Source organism: Myxine glutinosa, chromosome 7 (assembly GCF_964187855.1).
Source record: "Myxine glutinosa chromosome 7, kmMyxGlut1.1, whole genome shotgun sequence".
In the NCBI taxonomy this organism is placed as follows: domain Eukaryota; kingdom Metazoa; phylum Chordata; class Myxini; order Myxiniformes; family Myxinidae; genus Myxine; species Myxine glutinosa.
The window spans coordinates 54939123-54956322 of NC_136267.1; the positions used below are offsets into that span (position 1 = coordinate 54939123).

A 17200-nucleotide genomic window follows, 5' to 3' on the forward strand; every position below is an offset into this window, starting at 1 on the left:
AGTTTGAACGAAGGCCCCGGATGTTTGAGGTCCATACCGTTAATGAAGAGGAAGGGGGAGCATCAGATACAGAACAGGGGGGAGGAGGGGTAGGGTAAGATGTGGAAGAGGTGGAAGAGGTAGGGAGAGCTGTTGAAGGTGTGTCAGAGATTTCAGAATAGCTCGGAGAAGGGGAAGGATGGGGCGGACAAAAGGTTTGATGGTGATTGGGTGAGCCACAATGAGGTGTTATTTGAGGAGGGGGAAGAGCGAGGCAGAAGGTTGGGGGAGATGGAGGTGAGAGTTTGAAGGGGGAAGAAGCGGGGAGGACGCTTTGAGGAGGGGGAGTGAGCGGGGGGAAATTGAGAAGCAATGAGGGTGGGGATATTTGAAGGGGAGGGGTGAGGGGGGAGTTTGGGAGGGAAGGGACAAGGGGAGGGATTTGAAAGGGATGGGATATGGGGGAGATTTGGAGGGGAGGGGTGAGGCAGGAGTCTAGGAGGGGAGGGGCGAGGGGGCGTCTTGGCGGGGAGGGGTGAGGGAGTAGTTTAGGAGGGAGGGGGCAAGGGGGGAGATTTGAAAGGGATGGGTGATGGGGAAGATTTGGAGGGGAGGGGTGATGGGGAAGATTTGGAGGGGAGGGGTTATGGGGAAGATTTGGAGGGGAGGGGTGAGATTGGATTTTTGAAAGTGTACGATTTATGGGAAACGAACATTTATTGCAAAATGAGTTTCTTGTGACCTTCGAGTTAAAAATACGTTTAAGGACGCTGGATGGAGGATGGAGTGCAGGAGAGTTTAGGGAATGTAGAACAAAGGCACTATAGGAGATGGATATTTTTTTTGGGATGAATTGATTTGGTGAGCAAGTCGAAAGCAGCCTTTTAAAGAAGAAGAAGAAAAAGGTGTTATAAAATATGACGGAATACATAACTTGAGGGGAAAGTGTAAACATTGAAGGTTAATGAGTGAAAACTATCTGGGGAAATGGGGGAGAAACACGTGGTCGAAGAACGAACGAACGAATAAGAATGAATAAACGAATGAGAACAGAGAAGGAAATGTTTTTTTTTTTTTTTTTTTTTTTTTTGAGTTGAGATTTACACAAGGAAGTAGGCTATGGGTGAAAAGCCTGGGAATACAGAGAACGAAAGTTATTGGATCACAAACGACGGACCACTGAGAGAAAAACAAAGCCTCAAGGTTGTACAGTGCACACTGTACAAGGCCTTGCTCGCGACACGGCAAACAGACGATCAATTTATGAAAGATAAACACCGAGAAACAACCAAAGTTGCACACAATAACTTCACACACCGAAAGATAAATACAGTTTCGACAAAATACAATTGTGAACAGACTTAACTTTTAGACTTTTAGAGTCTAAAAACGTGGAGACCGTGTGGAGCTTCGAAAATCCCTGCCGCCGTCTCCAAGATCTCGCGAGATCTAATTCTAAAGTGTAATTCTAAAGTGTAATTCTAAAGGGTAATTCTAAAGGGTAATTCTAAAGGTAATTCTGAAGGTAATTGTAAAGGGTAATTCTAAAAGGTAATTCTAAAGGGTGATTCTAAAGGTAATTCTAAAGGGTAATTCCAAAGGGTAATTCTAAAGGTTAATTCTAAAGGGTAATTGTAAAGGGTAATTGTAAAGGGTAATTCGAAAGGGTAATTCTAAAGGGTAATTCTAAAGGTAATTCTGAAGGGTAATTCTAACGGGTAATTGTAAAGGGTAATTCTAAAGTGTAATTCTAAAGGGTAATTCTAAAGGGTAATTCCAAAGGGTAATTGTAAAGGGTAATTCCAAAGGTAATTCTAAAGGGTAATTCTAAAGGGTAATTCTAAAGGGTAATTGTAAAGGGTAATTGTAAAGGGTAATTCCAAAAGGTAATTCTAAAGGGTGATTCTAAAGGTAATTCTAAAGGTAATTCTAAAGGGTAATTCTAAAGGGTGATTCTAAAGGTAATTCTAAAGGGTAATTCTAAAGGGTGATTCTAAAGGTAATTCTAAAGGGTAATTCTAAAAGTGATTTTCTGAAGGGTAATTCAAAGGCTAATTCGAGAGGGTTATGAAGGGTAACTCCAAATGGTTCAAAAGGCCAATTCTAAAGGGTAATTCTAAAGGACAATTCTGAAGGGTAATTTAATTCTAACGGGTAATTCTAAAGGGTAATTCTAAAGGGTAATTCTAAAGGGTAATTCTAAAGGGTAATTCTAAAAGGTAATTCTAAAGGGTGATTCTAAAGGTAATTCTGAAGGGTGATTCTAAAGGTAATTCTAAAGGGTAATTCTAAAGGGTAATTCTACAAGTGATTTTCTGAAGGGTAATTCAAAGGCTAATTCGAGAGGGTTATGAAGGGTAACTCCAAATTGTTCAAAAGGCCAATTCTAAAGGGTAATTCTAAAGGACAATTCTGAAGGGTAATTTAATTCTAACGGGTTATTCTAAAGGGTAATTCTAAAGGGTAATTCGAAATAGTGATTCTAAAGAGTGATTATAAAGGGTAATTCTAAACTGTTCTAAAGAGTAATTCAAAAGGGTTCTCGAGGACAATTCTACAGGATTCTAAAAGGTAATTGTAAGTGGTTCTAAAGGGTAATTGTACTGGGATTCTAAAGGGTAATTTTAAAGGGTAATTCTACAGGGTTCTAAAGGACAATTCTACTGGGATTCTAAAGGGTTCTCAAGGGTAATTCTAAATTGTTTTAAAGGCTTATTCTGGTGGGTTCTTAAGGGTAATTCTAAAGGGTAATTCTAAATGGTATTTCGAAAGGGTAAGTTCTAAGGGGTTCTATATGACCATTCCAAAGGGTAATTCGAAAGGATTCTAAATGGTATTTCTAAATGGTTCTAAATGGTAATTCTAAAGGGTAATTATACAGGGTTCTAAAGGACAATTCTACTGGGATTCTAAAGGGTAATTCTAAAGGGTTCTTAAGGCTAATTCTAAAGGGTAATTTTAAACGGTTCTAAAGGGATCTCAGGCGTAATTCTAAATGGTTTTAAAGGCTCATTCTAGTGGGTCTTAAGGGTTAATTCTAAAGGGCTCTAAAGGGTCATTTTAAATGGTTCTAAAGAGTAGATTATAAATGGTATTTCTAAAGTTTTTTCATGAGCCTCGATCTTGTATACAAAAAAAAAAAAAGGATTCTAAAGGACAATTCGAAAGGGTTCTAAATGGTAATTCTAAAAGGTTTGAAAGGGCAATTCCAAAGGGTAATTTGAAGCGGTTCTAAAGAGAAATTCGAAGGGGTTCTAAAGGGTAATTTTAAAGTATAATTCTAAAGGGTTCTAAAGGGAAATTCTTAATTGTTTTAAAGGGTAATTGTAATGGTTTATTTAGGGTAATTTTAAAGGGTTCTAAATAGTAATGCTAAAGGGTTTCATTATTTTTCTAGGCTTTGCCTATTTCATATTAAAAATACCAAACGACTTTTTGTAAGTGAGAAGAAACGTGAAAAAAGTGCCTCTGTTTTGCTTAAATGGAATGTAAGAGGCCATGCATGTACTGGAAAACCAACCATGAATTCAATTCGTCCAGAGACCACACCCACAGCAAGTATTACACCACTGTCACAACATTTTAGATGCTTAGACACAGACCAGAAGTCGGAAGCCTCAAGTGACAAGTGGCAGAGGAAGGTAGGAGAGTGAAACGTCAGTAAATGTTGTCAAGTGATGTACCTGTAACCTTGTAATCTCATATCAGACAAAATGAACAAGTCGTAAAAAGATGTGCAGAAGTGTTTTCAGGTTCCCTTCTAAACTTGATCTTCATTGAGCCTCAATCTTGTAATGAAAAGAAGCGTTTTGATTAACAAAAATGTTCCTTGTATACAACGACAACCAAAAGCCATAACTTTCAGTATCTGCACATTTAAATAGTTTGTGTGACATGTGACACTTGTTTGCATCACATGTATCAAACTTACAAATTTGTTTGAATAACTTTTATTCAATTATGTTCAAAACTTATCACCCCCACCGAAGATGGATGGAGGTTATGTTTTCACCCCTTGTCTGTTTGTCTGTCTGTCTGTTTGTGAACAGGATATCTCAAAATGTTATGGACGGATTCGGACAGAATTTGGCAGAGATTTAGCGTATGCCACAAGGACAAAATTATTCGATTTTGGTGAAGATCCGGATTCGGTTCCGGCTACTAGAATTTTTGGTGGAGAGGTTGGGTATGTGGCAAGGAATAACTGATTAAATTTTGATGAAGATTCGAATCCTGATCAGAGGATTTTAAAGTGATTCTTCACCATTGAGTGACAGTGCCGAAACGATATATAGCATGATATTTCAAAAGGTTGGGTTGACTTACACCACATGACCAAAAGTATGCGGACACCCGGACATCTCATCGATATTATAATAGGCTACGGTGATTCTGTCTGTCTGTCTGTCCGGGGTGTGGCTTAGTCCGTTTGCAGAGTAGCTCCACCCATAGCTCCACCCATTCTTGGAGAGGCTTCATGTAAACAAATATCTACCATTTTATTAACTCGAATAGCTTTGAGGCCTGTTTAGTTAGGCCCGAGCTGTCTTTCTCTCTCACACAGATTTATTTCAACTCAAATTCGATATATCATTTCATTTTTAACAGTCGCTAACATAGTTTTAGACTCGGTTGAAAAAAAACGGGAAGAAAATCCGATGAAAGTTGCCGTTTATAGAACGAAATGATTTCTCAAAGGCCTGTAAAATAAAGCCCATTCATTGAGTCACCCTCACGATTTTATATCGAATTCACCATCTGATTTAATTTTTATCAATGGTTTTAGACTTGTTTATCAATGGTCAGAAATAATTGAGAACATTCACGCACACACGGGAAAATGCAGAGATATATTTTTTTAAATCGCGCCACGATGATACACGAAAATACACCGCCTAAAATAACAGGCGGGGAAAATGTCGACATATATAAAAAATTCGCTTTTTCTTTTCCGTTAAGATATATTACTTTTCCGTTTGATGACAGTCGTCACAAAAACGTCAACAATGATGCCGACATATATTTCTTCGTTCTTATTTCATTCAACATTATTATCCGGAAGTAAAGGTTCACGTGTTCATTTCACGTGTGAAAAAACAAACTCCATTTCACGTGTGCATGGACGTGTAATTCACATTTGTAAAATATATAAATTAACAGACGGGAAATTGCTGAGAGATATTTCTTCGTTTTTATTTTATTAGTTACGAGCAGTTTTATTAGCTCCACCTGGCTAACACCCTGGCACCAATAAGGTCTGGAACCATTGTTGTTGTTGCCCCCCTGCTGTCGCTTCTGCTACGGCCAACATCAAACTTTTTTTATGGAATCTGGGAATCACCGATTTGGGAAGGTTTATCTCAGATCTGGTTGGAGATATTTATGCTCGAAATTGTAGAAACCAACAGTGTGTTAAAATATTTTCAACAAAAGTAATCTTCTAAATCGGTTTACTAGTCGTACTCAAGAATGTCCACGATTGTCCAGAATACTCAGCCCCAAATACATTTAATAGGGAACATACTGCACCAAGATGCCAACAGGGCTAAAAATGGCACTTTGTAGATCAACATGAACTGCTTTGACCTCTTCGTATGAAATAACTGGCAGAATTTCAGAGTTTACAGACGGTCAGGCATGTTGTCGGCTATCAATTGCCATGTGGAAAAAGTAGGCCCCCCGAGTTGGGAACGAAACTGATTTTGCAGACTCATTTTAAGGTCTCAGCTTACAGTATAAATTGCAGTATTTATCTAAACACCTGCACAATTGCAGGACAATTGCAGTATTTTCCCTCCTCTACTCGCTTCTACCCCCATTCCATCATTACCTTCCCTCTAACCCCTCTCTTTCAAAACTCTCTTTCAAAACTACTCTCCAACACCTCCTCACACTCCTCTCCAATACCCCCTCACACTCCTCTCCAATACCTGCTCACACTCCTCTCCAATACCTGCTCACACTCCTCTCCAATACCTCCTCACACTCCTCTCCAATACCTCCTGACACTCCTCTCCAATACCTCCTCACACTACTCTCCAATACCTCCTCACACTCCTCTCCAATACCTCCTCACACTCCTCTCCAATACCTCATCACACTCCTCTCCAATACCTCCTCACACTCCTCTCCAATACCTCCTCACACTCCTCTCCAATACCTCCTCGCACTCCTCTCCAATACCTCCTCGCACTCCTCTCCAATACCTCCTCGCACTCCTCTCCAATACCTCCTCACACTCCTCTCCAATACCTCCTCACACTCCTCTCCAATACCTCCTCACACTCCTCTCCAATACCTCCTCACACTCCTCTCCAATACCTCCTCACACTCCTCTCCAATACCTCCTCGCACTCCTCTCCAATACCTCCTCACACTCCTCTCCAATACCTCCTCACACTCCTCTCCAATACCTCCTCACACTCCTCTCCAATACCTCCTCACACTCCTCTCCAATACCTCCTCACACTCCTCTCCAATACCTCCTCACACTCCTCTCCAATACCTCATCACACTCCTCTCCAATACCTCCTCACACTCCTCTCCAATACCTCCTCACACTCCTCTCCAATACCTCCTCGCACTCCTCTCCAATACCTCCTCACACTCCTCTCCAATACCTCCTCACACTCCTCTCCAATACCTCCTCACACTCCTCTCCAATACCTCCTCACACTCCTCTCCAATACCTCCTCACACTCCTCTCCAATACCTCCTCACACTCCTCTCCAATACCTCCTCGCACTCCTCTCCAATACCTCCTCACACTCCTCTCCAATACCTCCTCACACTCCTCTCCAATACCTCCTCACACTCCTCTCCAATACCTCCTCACACTCCTCTCCAATACCTCCTCACACTCCTCTCCAAGCCCTCACACTCCTCTCCAATACCTCCTCACACTCCTCTCCAATACCTCCTCACACCCCTCTCCAATACCTCCTCACACTCCTCTCCAATACCTCCTCACACTCCTCTCCGCTCCAATCGGCCCTCACTCTCCAACTCCTTGCTCCTCGCTCTCCAACCCCTAGCTCCTCGCTCTCCAACCCCTATCTCCTCGCTCTCCAACCCCTCGCCCCTCGCTCTCCAACCCCTCGCTCTCCAACCCCTCGCTCCTCACTCTCCAACCCCTCGCCCCCCACTCTCCAACCCCTCGCACCTCGCTCTCCAATCCCTCGCTCCTCTCCAACCCTCCTCATCGTTGTTGCAGCAGCATTCTGTGCGGTTCTCCCGTCTCGTGCAGTCTCTGTGCGGTTCTTGCTACATCCTGTTCAAGTCTGCATTGACGTTCGTCGATGGACTCGTTCGCCCGTCTCATTCGTTTTCTTGCTACATCCTGTTCAAGTCTGCGTTCTTCATCGACCGTCGCATTCATTTTGGAAATGGAAGTTTCCACGCAACGCATGAATTGTCACGATCCTCAAGAGGAAGTGTCTCGTAATTATCAAATGACAAATGGCAAGTAAATTACATTGCGAAAATTAAAGATTTCAAATAAACCTATTTAAAGTGTATGCGCACATAACTAATAAAAAAAAAGAAGAAGAAATATCTCTCGGTAATTTCCTGAAACATATTTTACCTCCGGATAATAATGTTGAATGAAATAAGAAAGAACGAAGATATATATGTCGTTTTTGTGCCGACTATCATAAAACGTAAAAGTAATAAATGTTAACGGAAAAGAAAAAGCGAATTTTTAATATATGTGAAGCGCGGTGCTACGCGCGCTACTTGTTTAGCAAGGAGGAAGCGGACAACGCCGTAAGTTGAAAGAGTCTTTATTGCAAGAGCTCCACTGTAGCACTGGTGCGCTCCGGGCTGCGCGCCCGGTGTATATCCCGAGGCCATGCCTACCCCTCGGGCGTGGCCGCCGCCCACTTGGTGCGCGGAATGATGCCATCACGCCAGTGAGCTTTCGTGTCCGCCACACGCGCCCCCCCAGAATTCCCGCGCACCTGGAGGGCCAGTTTGCGGGGCAAACGGATGACCCGGCCGAAGCGCCCTCTGGCGACTGGCGGCGTCCGGGGTGCAGGGATGCCAGCCGGGATACCTCCGGCTGCACCCGGGATGGGTGCCGGACCGGGGGGTGGCGTGCCGGCGGGGCTGGGCGGTGACAGGGGTCCGCCCGCAGGGTGGCGGCCTCGACGCGGGGGCCGAGCAACCGGCGGTGGGTGGTCCACGTCGAGGTGGGCCGGCTTAAGGCGATCCACTGAGACACGGTCGGGAGTACCGCCAATGTCCAAGGTGAAATGTTTCACCCCGGTCTCCAGCACACGGAAAGGCCCGTCGTACGGGGGCCGCAGTGGTGTCCGGTGGGCGTCGTGCCGGACAAAGACGTACTCCACGGTGCGAAGCTCCGGGGCGACGTGCGTAGGCGGGTGCCCGTGGTGCGCCGTCGGCACCGGGGCGAACCTCCGGGCTGTCTCCTGCAGCGCAGAGCGCTCCTGCGCCGCAGACCATGGTGCCGTGGGGTCGGGGAGGAACTCGCCCGGCACCCGCAGCGGTTGTCCGAAGACCAACTCCACCGCGGATGCGCGCAGGTCGTCCTTGGGCGCTGTCCGGAGGCCCAGCAGGACCCAGGGGAGCCTGTCGACCCAGCCGCCGTCGCGGAGGATGGCCCGGAGCACGGCCTTCAACGAGCGGTGGCACCGCTCGCACAGGCCGTTGGCCTGGGGGTGGTAGGCCATGGTTCGGTGCAGCTGGACCCCGAGCCCCCGCGCGACCGCCCCCCAGAGCTCCGAGGTGAACTGGGGGCCGCGGTCGGACGAGATGTCCGAGGGGGCGCCGAACCGGGCGACCCAGGTGGCGATGAACGCCTGAGCGACGTCTGCCGCCATCGTCGCCGCCAAAGGCACGGCCTCCGGCCACCGGGTGGTGCGGTCCACCATTGTGAGGCCATGGGTGAAACCCCGCGAGGGGGGCAGAGGTCCCACCAGGTCCACGTGAACGTGGTCGAACCTACGTTCCGGCACCGTAAATGGGGCCAACGGGGCCTGGGTGTGGCGGTGCACCTGCGTGTGGCACGCGAGGCACGTCCTGGTCCAGCCGCGGACGGCCTTCCGGAGGCCATGCCAGACAAACTTGTCGACGACCAACCTCTGGGAGGCCTTCGTGCCCGGGTGGGACAGGCCGTGGATGGCGTCAAAAACCTGGCGCTGCCAGCCCGTGGGCACGATGGGGCGAGGCCGCCCGAGGGAGACGTCGCACAAGAGGGCCGTGCCCGCGCCGTCGAACGGCACCTCGGTGATGCGGAGGCCTGTGACGGCGGTCCGCAAGGCCTGGATGCCGGGGTCGGCAGCCTGGTCCGCCGCCATCCGGGTATAGTTGATGCCAAGGTGGACTGCGTGGGCGACGGACCGGGAAAGGCAATCCGCCACCGGGTTGTCCTTCCCCGCGACGTGCCGGATGTCCGTCGTGTACTCGGACACGGCCGAGAGGTGACGCTGCTGCCAGGCCGACCACGGCTCGGCGACCTTGCCCATCGCGAAGACCAGTGGCTTGTGGTCGACGAAGGCCGTGAACGCACGGCCCTCGAGCAGATGGCAGAAGTGCCTGACCGCCAGGTGAAGCCCGAGCAACTCGCGGTCGAAGGTACTATAACGGCGTTCGGGCGGGTGAAGCTGCCGGCTGAAGAACGCCAGCGGTTGCCAGGCACCACACACCCATTGCTCGTGCACCGCGCCCACCGCATAGTCCGAGGCGTCGGTGGTGAGGGCGATCGGTGCATCGGGCGCCGGGTGCGCGAGCATGGTGGCGTTAGCCAAGGCGAGCTTCGCGCCCGCGAACGCCGCGTCCATCTGCTCGGTCCAGGTAACGTCACCTTTGCCCGGCTTCCCTCGGAGGGCCTCGTGCAAGGGGCGCAGGAGCTGGGCGATGCGGGGCAGGAACCGATGGTAAAAGTTTACCATGCCCAGGAACTCCTGGAACCCCTTGATCGTGCGGGGGCACGGAAACCCCTTCACCGCCTCCACCTTGGCCGGTAGGGGGACGGCCCCGTGCCTGGTGACGCGGTTCCCCAAAAAGTCGATGTCGGCGACGCCGAACCGGCACTTGGCGGGGTTCACGATGAGGCCATGCTGGCCCAGGCATTCGAAGGGCGTGCGGAGATGGTGGAGGTGCTCTTCGCGGGACGCGTTGGTGACGAGGATGTCGTCCAGGTAGACGTACACAAAATCCAAGTCGCGCAAGACGCTGTCCATTAGTCGCTGGAACGCCTGAGCCGCATTCTTCACCCCGAAGGGCATCCGAAGAAATTCGAAAAGTCCGAATGGCGTGATGACCGCCGTCTTCGGGATGTCGTCCGGCCTGACGGGGACCTGATGGTAGCCGCATATGAGGTCCACCTTTGAAAAGAAGGACATGCCCGCCAACCGGGCGGAGAAGTCCTGAATGTGGGGGACGGGGTAGCGGTCGGGGGTGGTGGCGTCGTTGAGGCGCCGGTAGTCCCCGCACGGTCGCCATCCCCCGCCGGGCTTTGGCACGATGTGGAGCGGCGACGCCCAAGCACTCTCGGAGCACCGCACGATGCCGAGCCGCTCCAGCGTAGCGAACGCCGCTTTAGCTACCGCGAGCTTCGTCGGCTCGAGGCGGTGTGCCCGGGCATAGACCGGTGGCCCGGCGGTGGGGATGTGGTGTTCCACCCCGTGCTTGATGGCCCCCGCCGAGAAGGTGGGCCGCGTGAGGGCCGGGAAGCCGGCGAGGAGGCGGGTTAATTCGTCTGCTGCCGGAAGCGTACAGATAAACCTGGCTGGAACCGAACTGCGCAGCAAGCGGCTCGGCGAGCCGCTCGCTGAGCCGCTCCGGGAGCTGCTCAACGAGGCGGGCAGCGTGCAAGCGAGCGAGCTGAACGTCTCGGCCTGGACGAGCCTTCTGTGCTTTACGTCCACCAACAGGCCATTGGCACACAGGAAGTCTGCGCCAAGCAGTGCCATAGGCACGTCGGCAGTGACGAACGACCACCGGAAAACCTGCCCTCCGAACCGCAGAGAAAGGCAGCGTTTTCCGTATGTGCGTATGGACGTACCGTTGGCAGCAAGCAGTGCGGGGCCCCGGCCCGCGGTCTGCTTGTCGGACGTACCGGCGGGAACGACACTCACCTGCGCTCCCGTGTCGCACAGGTAACGGCGCCCAGATAAGGTGTCCGTTATGAACAGTAGGCTGTTTGAACGGCCGGCGCTCAGTGCCACTACCGAGGGCCGGCCCGGGCATTTCCCGACCTGCCGAATATGCACGGCGGGCGACATTGCCGAGCCTCGTGGCCGAACTGGGTGTGGAAAAAGCACCAGGTTGGCAGCGGAGGCCGCGGTTTTCTCCGCGGCGGCGGTGGTGGGTGGGGCGTGGCGGCGGCCGTGAGGTGTGCATCAGCATCAGCCACGAGGTGTGCATCAGCCTCGGGATGCGTGACAGCCGCGCCAAAATTCGCCTGCGTGTCCAAAGCTGAGAAGAACTTTTCGGCCTCGACAGCGAGAGCTCGGGGTTCCGTCGCCGCAGAACCGGCCAACGCGAGGCGTACTCGTGCCGGCAGCTGGCGTCGAAATAACGCCCGGAATAGAGCATTCGGGGTTTCGTCGCCCATCAGCGACAGCATATGGTCCATTCGGACCGATGGTCGCGTGTCGCCGAGCTCGGGGAGGTCCAGGAGGCGGTCGGCCCGTGCGTCCACCGTGAGGCCGAACGTGGCGAGGAGGAGACGCTTGATCGCCTCGTACCTGCCGTCGGCCGGTGGGTTCCTCAGGACCGACACGACGCGGGCGGCCGTGCCGGGCCCGAGGGAGGCGACCACGTGGCAGTACATGGTCTCGTCCACAGTGATGCCTCGAAGTCGGAACTGGGCTTCTGCCTGCAGGAACCAAACTTCAGCTTGAGCCTCCCAGAACTCGGGGAGTTTGATTGTGACCGCGTTGGTTGCCATTGCTGTGGCGGGTTCGGGTGGTCAGCGACGGCTGACCAGAAAGTCGGAGGGTCACCAATGAAGCGCGGTGCTACGCGCGCTACTTGTTTAGCAAGGAGGAAGCGGACAACGCGGTAAGTTGAAAGAGTCTTTATTGCAAGAGCTCCACTGTAGCACTGGAGCGCTCCGGGCTGCGCGCCCGGTGTATATCCCGAGGCCACGCCTACCCCTCGAGCGTGGCTGCCGCCCACTTGGTGCGCGGAATGATGCCATCACGCCAGTGAGCTTTCGTGTCCGCCACATATGTCGACATTTTCCCCGACTGTTATTTTAGGCGGTGTATTTTCGTGTATCATCGTGGCGCGATTTTTATAAATATATCTCGGCAATTTCCTGTGTGTGCGTGAATGTTCCCAATTATTTCTGACACCGAGTCTAAAACCATCGATAAAAATTAAATCAGATGGTGAATTCGAGATAAAATCGTGAGGGTGACTCTCAATGAATGGGCTTTCGTTTACAGGCCTTTGAGAAATCATTTTGTTCTATAAACAGAAACTTTCTTGGGATTCTCTTCCCGTTTTTTTTCAACCGAGTCTAACACTATGTTAGCGACTGTTAAAAATGAAATGATATATCGAATTAGAATTGAAATAAACCTGTGTGAGAGAGAAAGACAGCATGGGCCTAACTAAACAGGCCTCAAAGCCATTCGAGGCAATAAAATGGTGGATATTTGTTTACATGAAGCCTCTCCAAGAATTGGTGGAGCTATGGGTGGAGCTACTCTGCAAACGGACGAAGCCGCACCCCCGGACAGAATCACCTTCGCCTATTATAATATATATATATATTATATATATATATATTATATATGTATATATGTATATACATATATATATATATATATATATATATATATATATATATATATATATATATATATATATATATATATATTGTTACGGTTTTCCGCCGCCCTTCCTACCCTTACCATGGGGGGGATTAAGCCGCTTGTTCTTTCTGGGCCGGCGTAACCGAGACTTGAAACGCCTCTTCCGGGCAAACGCAAGGTCGGGTTTCGGAACCAAGTCTGGCATGTACCTAAATACCTGTGCCGCCACAGAAGCGGGGAACCAAGCCTTGCACGAGCCACATGTAAAATGAGTACACCGAGCAGATTGAGTACCACGTGGTCCGTGCAGTCTTAGTTAGTGGAACCCGATTTGAGCGATCCTATTCGTACCACGCTTAGCCAATGAAGAAACCACAGAAACGATCAAATGGAAGAAAGGAAGAACACAGGTTTAATTATTCCCACACGTATGTACAATGATCGAGGACGCAGAGACACAGGGCAGCACTTAATCAATCTTATCTTATTCCCCGGACTCAGGCCCGTCTCACTCACACAGGGAATTGCAGATGGGTTGATGTTCAGCCAACGCGTCGATGTGGTCGTCCAGGAACGGCCCCGTCTGGCTCTCCACGGTCCCAGCACGTCCCGCGAAGATGGCAGCAGGCGATGGAAGGAACCTCGTAGCGCGTTTCCAAAACAAACGCAGCCGATGAGGTGGAACACAAATGCGGGACTTTCAGCGTGGCTGGCGATTACACAGCCATTCTCACTCGCGCGGCTTAATGCACCGTATATGGATCGGCCTCAAACTCAACCGAGCGTCACTTATTAATAGCGCGTCTTTTGGTTCATGCGTGTCTGGCTTCGCCCGCGTATCTTGCACAGCTCTCTGACGCTCACAACTCCTCTTCCTCGATCCTCTAAGTTGGTTAGTGCATGCGAGTTCTCCCCTGGGCACGTCCTTTGCTCATCAGCGAGGGCCCTTTCAGGCAGCAGTCCTGTTCAATGAGTCCCTTGGTGCAAGTCCCTTTTACTGCTGCGTGCGCGTGAGTCCTGGGGGCTTTGCGCGATGGGTTATATAGGTACGCCCCCGAACCTTCTGGAACCCCCTCGAGCCTTCTTACCACGCCCTGTGATGCAGCGCCGCCGCCACCACCTCTGAGCCCTGATTGGTGGCTCGTGCTTACCGTCAGCGCTTCTGCCGCGCCGCCCCTTCGGCCCCGCCCCGACCCTCCTAGCCTGCCTCGTGTTAATTCGCCCAAAATGAACCAAAGTTTAGCGCAAAGGGGCATGAGGCTAGGGAAGCTGGAAAGTCGGTAGAAGCAGGGCCTATTCTCCTGACTCTACTCAACCCAGAACTAACAATGGAAAAGGACTAAGCTCACAAATACTAAGACATAACTATACTATCGCGAGGCTACATGTTGCTTGTGTGACAAACTATGAGGGGGAAATTTTAACCTTTATTAAACTCACTGCACAAACTCAAAACCGCAACACTACCCCTCTCCCTCGTCAGACTCATCCCTGAGTCGAACCTACAAAAACTGGAACGACCGGTTTTGAGAAAGATCTGGGACTAACTTTTACGTCTACATGTGGCATATAGATGTGGTTCCCCCTAACATTTACTCTAACCCGTGTATGCGACAATTTTACAACACTAAATATGTCCCACCTACTGCGTTGAGTAGCTAACTAACAGAATCACGCCCACAATTAACCGAATTGCATAATTGTTTTCAAACTAAACATAGAGCCAGTGGGCAGCATTTTTATATACAAGCACAAAACCTACTCCTTATTTACAGTTCTACAACCCAGGACCTGTCCTTTTTGGAAAGAAGATTGGAGGGGAGAGAAAGCACAGCAAAGCACAACAACACACTCAAGAATTCACATTTCATTTGCTGCTGGTGTCTTGCATCTTGTATCTTCTGTGTGCACATATCGAACCGGCAAGCACCCGGACCGGTATACAGGCCATTCCTGCTCTTCGGGGCTAAATAAACTTACAATTCTTCTCGGCCCTAGCACACAAATAATAATAAAAATGCACAAGTGTGTTCGTTTATTTCTTTGCCACACAGGGCCAACTCTATGTGGTCCGACTGCGTGACATTGATGCCACTCAAAACAAGTGGTCCGAAGATGCAAGGTGTGTTTGCAGCAAAGTGCTGCACAGCTGAAGTGTAAGGCCACAAAACTTGTGGTCCATAAGTGTAATGTAATGTGCAGCAAAGTGTTTGTGGCAGCAGGGTGCTGCACAGGTGCAGCAAAGTTATAGCAAATGAAAAGGATACGGCAGCAAAGTGCTGCGAATTTCGGCTGCACAGATGTAGCAAAGTGCAGCTGCACAGGAATGCTGCATAGGTCGATGGTGCTGCACAGTTCCACCTCCAAAATGGTCCTGGGGTGGGGGAAGAGACAAAGCACCACCAGCAAAGCGGAAAGGGCACAAAGGTACACAGCAATACAAGGTAATGCAGCATGAGGGGCGCGGAAGAGCGAGCAGAGCAAGCTCGCCCCTAACTGTTCGTACCCCCCCAACGTCAGCTTACATTACCCTAGCCCTTTTTTTGTTTGTTTTTTTTGTTTTGTTTTGTATACAAGATCGAGGCTTGTGAAAGAGCTAACATTAATCACACAAAAAGACAAACCGACACAAAAAACACAAAAAACAAGGGGAGCGGCAGACAAGATGGGGAGAGAGGGGGAAGGACACAAAAGAGAGGGGGAAGAGGGGGAAGGACACAAACACAACATTTGAGAGCAGGGACATCGGGAGGACTTGGGGGGAGGTGGGAGAGGAATAAAACATATGAACACTGCAAGGACTCTGGGGTGAATTACCGGGGGTAGAAAAGATCAAGGTTTTCGATGGGGGAAGATAAGAGATGGTGGTGAACAGCTGTTTTAAAGACCTGGAGGGAGGAGTGGGATTGAAGGGAGTGGGGGAGTTTGTTCCAGAGGCGGGAGAAAAGGGGAATGAAAGAGTGAAGGTGAGCAGAGAGCCTAGACTTTGGCAGTTTAACCATAAGAGGGTTGCAGGCAGATCTTGTGCGACCTGAAGGAATATTGGGGGGACAGAGCACAGAGAGAGCTGGGGGAGCAAGGCCGGAGAGGAGTCGGTAGAAGACAGAAAGACCACCAACCTGCCTGCGGTGAGTGAGTGAAATGCCCTCGGTGTTGACTACATCGCAGGAGATTCCAATGATTCTGAAAGCTTTGGCCTCAACAGCGTGAAGCCGAGCAAGGTGTGAGGCAGGAGCACCAGCCCAGAGGGGGGAACAGTATTCCATTGAGCTGCGGATGAAAGCCTTGTATGTGGTGAGGAGCTCAGGTGTGCCAAGGAAGGACTTCGCACGACGGAGGATGCCCATTCGGCGACTGGCTTTGGAGGCCAGCTTGGAAATGTGGTTTTCCCAAGAAAGATCATGGCAGATAGTGAGACCCAAAAGCTTGAGCGACAGAACTTCTTGGAGAGGATTGTTGAGAAAGTAGATGGGAGGGTTGTCCAGTCGGTCCTTTCAGAGAGACATTGTAAGAGTGTGAGATTTGTCAGGATTGAAAGACATGTTCCACTTGTTTGACCAGTCTGTGATTTTGTCCAGGTCTGCAGAGAGTGAGGAGGCTGCAGACTGCCGATCTGAGGGATGAGGAATGGAGCGACAGAGAGTAGAGTCGTCAGCAAAGAGATAGAGAGGATTTTCAAGAGAGTCAGAGAGATCATTGATGAAGACCAGAAAAAGCACAGGGCCCAGAACACTACCTTGGGGAACTCCAGCCTGAACAGGAAGAGGAGATGAGAGAAACCCATTCAGGGCCACACGTTGACTACGACCAGAGAGGAAGTCCGCCAGCCATGCGTGGAGATTTCCATGGATACCAAAGGAGGAGAGTTTGGTGAGCAGAGCAGGGTGCCAGACCGTATCGAAGGCACGTGAAATGTCAAGGGAGACAGCTCTAATTTCCTGTTTGGCGTTGAGGACCTCCATCCATTGTTGAGAAAGCAGAAGCAGCATGTCCAGAGTAGAGTGACCAGGTCTGAAACCAAATTGATGATCAGAGATCAAGCCATTGGAGAAGAGGAAAGATTTAATATCTGAAGCAATGATGGATTCCATGACTTTGCTGATAATTGGGAGAAGGCTGATTGGTCTGTAGTTGCTGGGATCTGTTTTTGCACCTTTTTTGTGCAAACCGGTGATGTTGGCTGATTTCCAAGCAGATGGCAGATGACCTTGAGCAAAAGAGAGGGTGAAGAGAACAGAAAGAGGGAGTGAAAGAGCAGAAGAACATGATTTTAGGACCCGTGGGCTGATGCCGTCAGGACCAGTTGCAGAATCAGAGTCGAGGGTTGACAGAAACTTTTCCACCTTGTCAGGAGGAAAGGACACAGAGTCCAGGAGCAGCTGGGTACGACTGGGTACGGTGGGTACAGGGAGGGATGGGTTTGGGACACA

At 49.9% G+C, this 17200-nt stretch overlaps 1 protein-coding gene across 7 annotated transcripts in view; it reads left to right on the forward strand.

The window, feature by feature from the left end:
• The first annotated feature begins 3526 nt into the window (after positions 1-3526).
• The window catches only part of LOC137431259 (hydroxylysine kinase), a 60922-nt gene continuing 47248 nt past the window's right edge, over positions 3527-17200 (forward strand). For 3 of the 7 annotated variants that reach the window (XM_078781752.1, XM_068122367.2, XM_068122369.2), the window contains exon 1: positions 3527-3620. The gene's annotated coding sequence lies outside the window, so the exon portion shown is untranslated. Of the gene's footprint in view, positions 3636-17200 lie in introns of all 7 variants that reach the window. The other 4 variants (XM_078781755.1, XM_078781754.1, XM_078781753.1 and 1 more) reach the window with 4 other exon arrangements.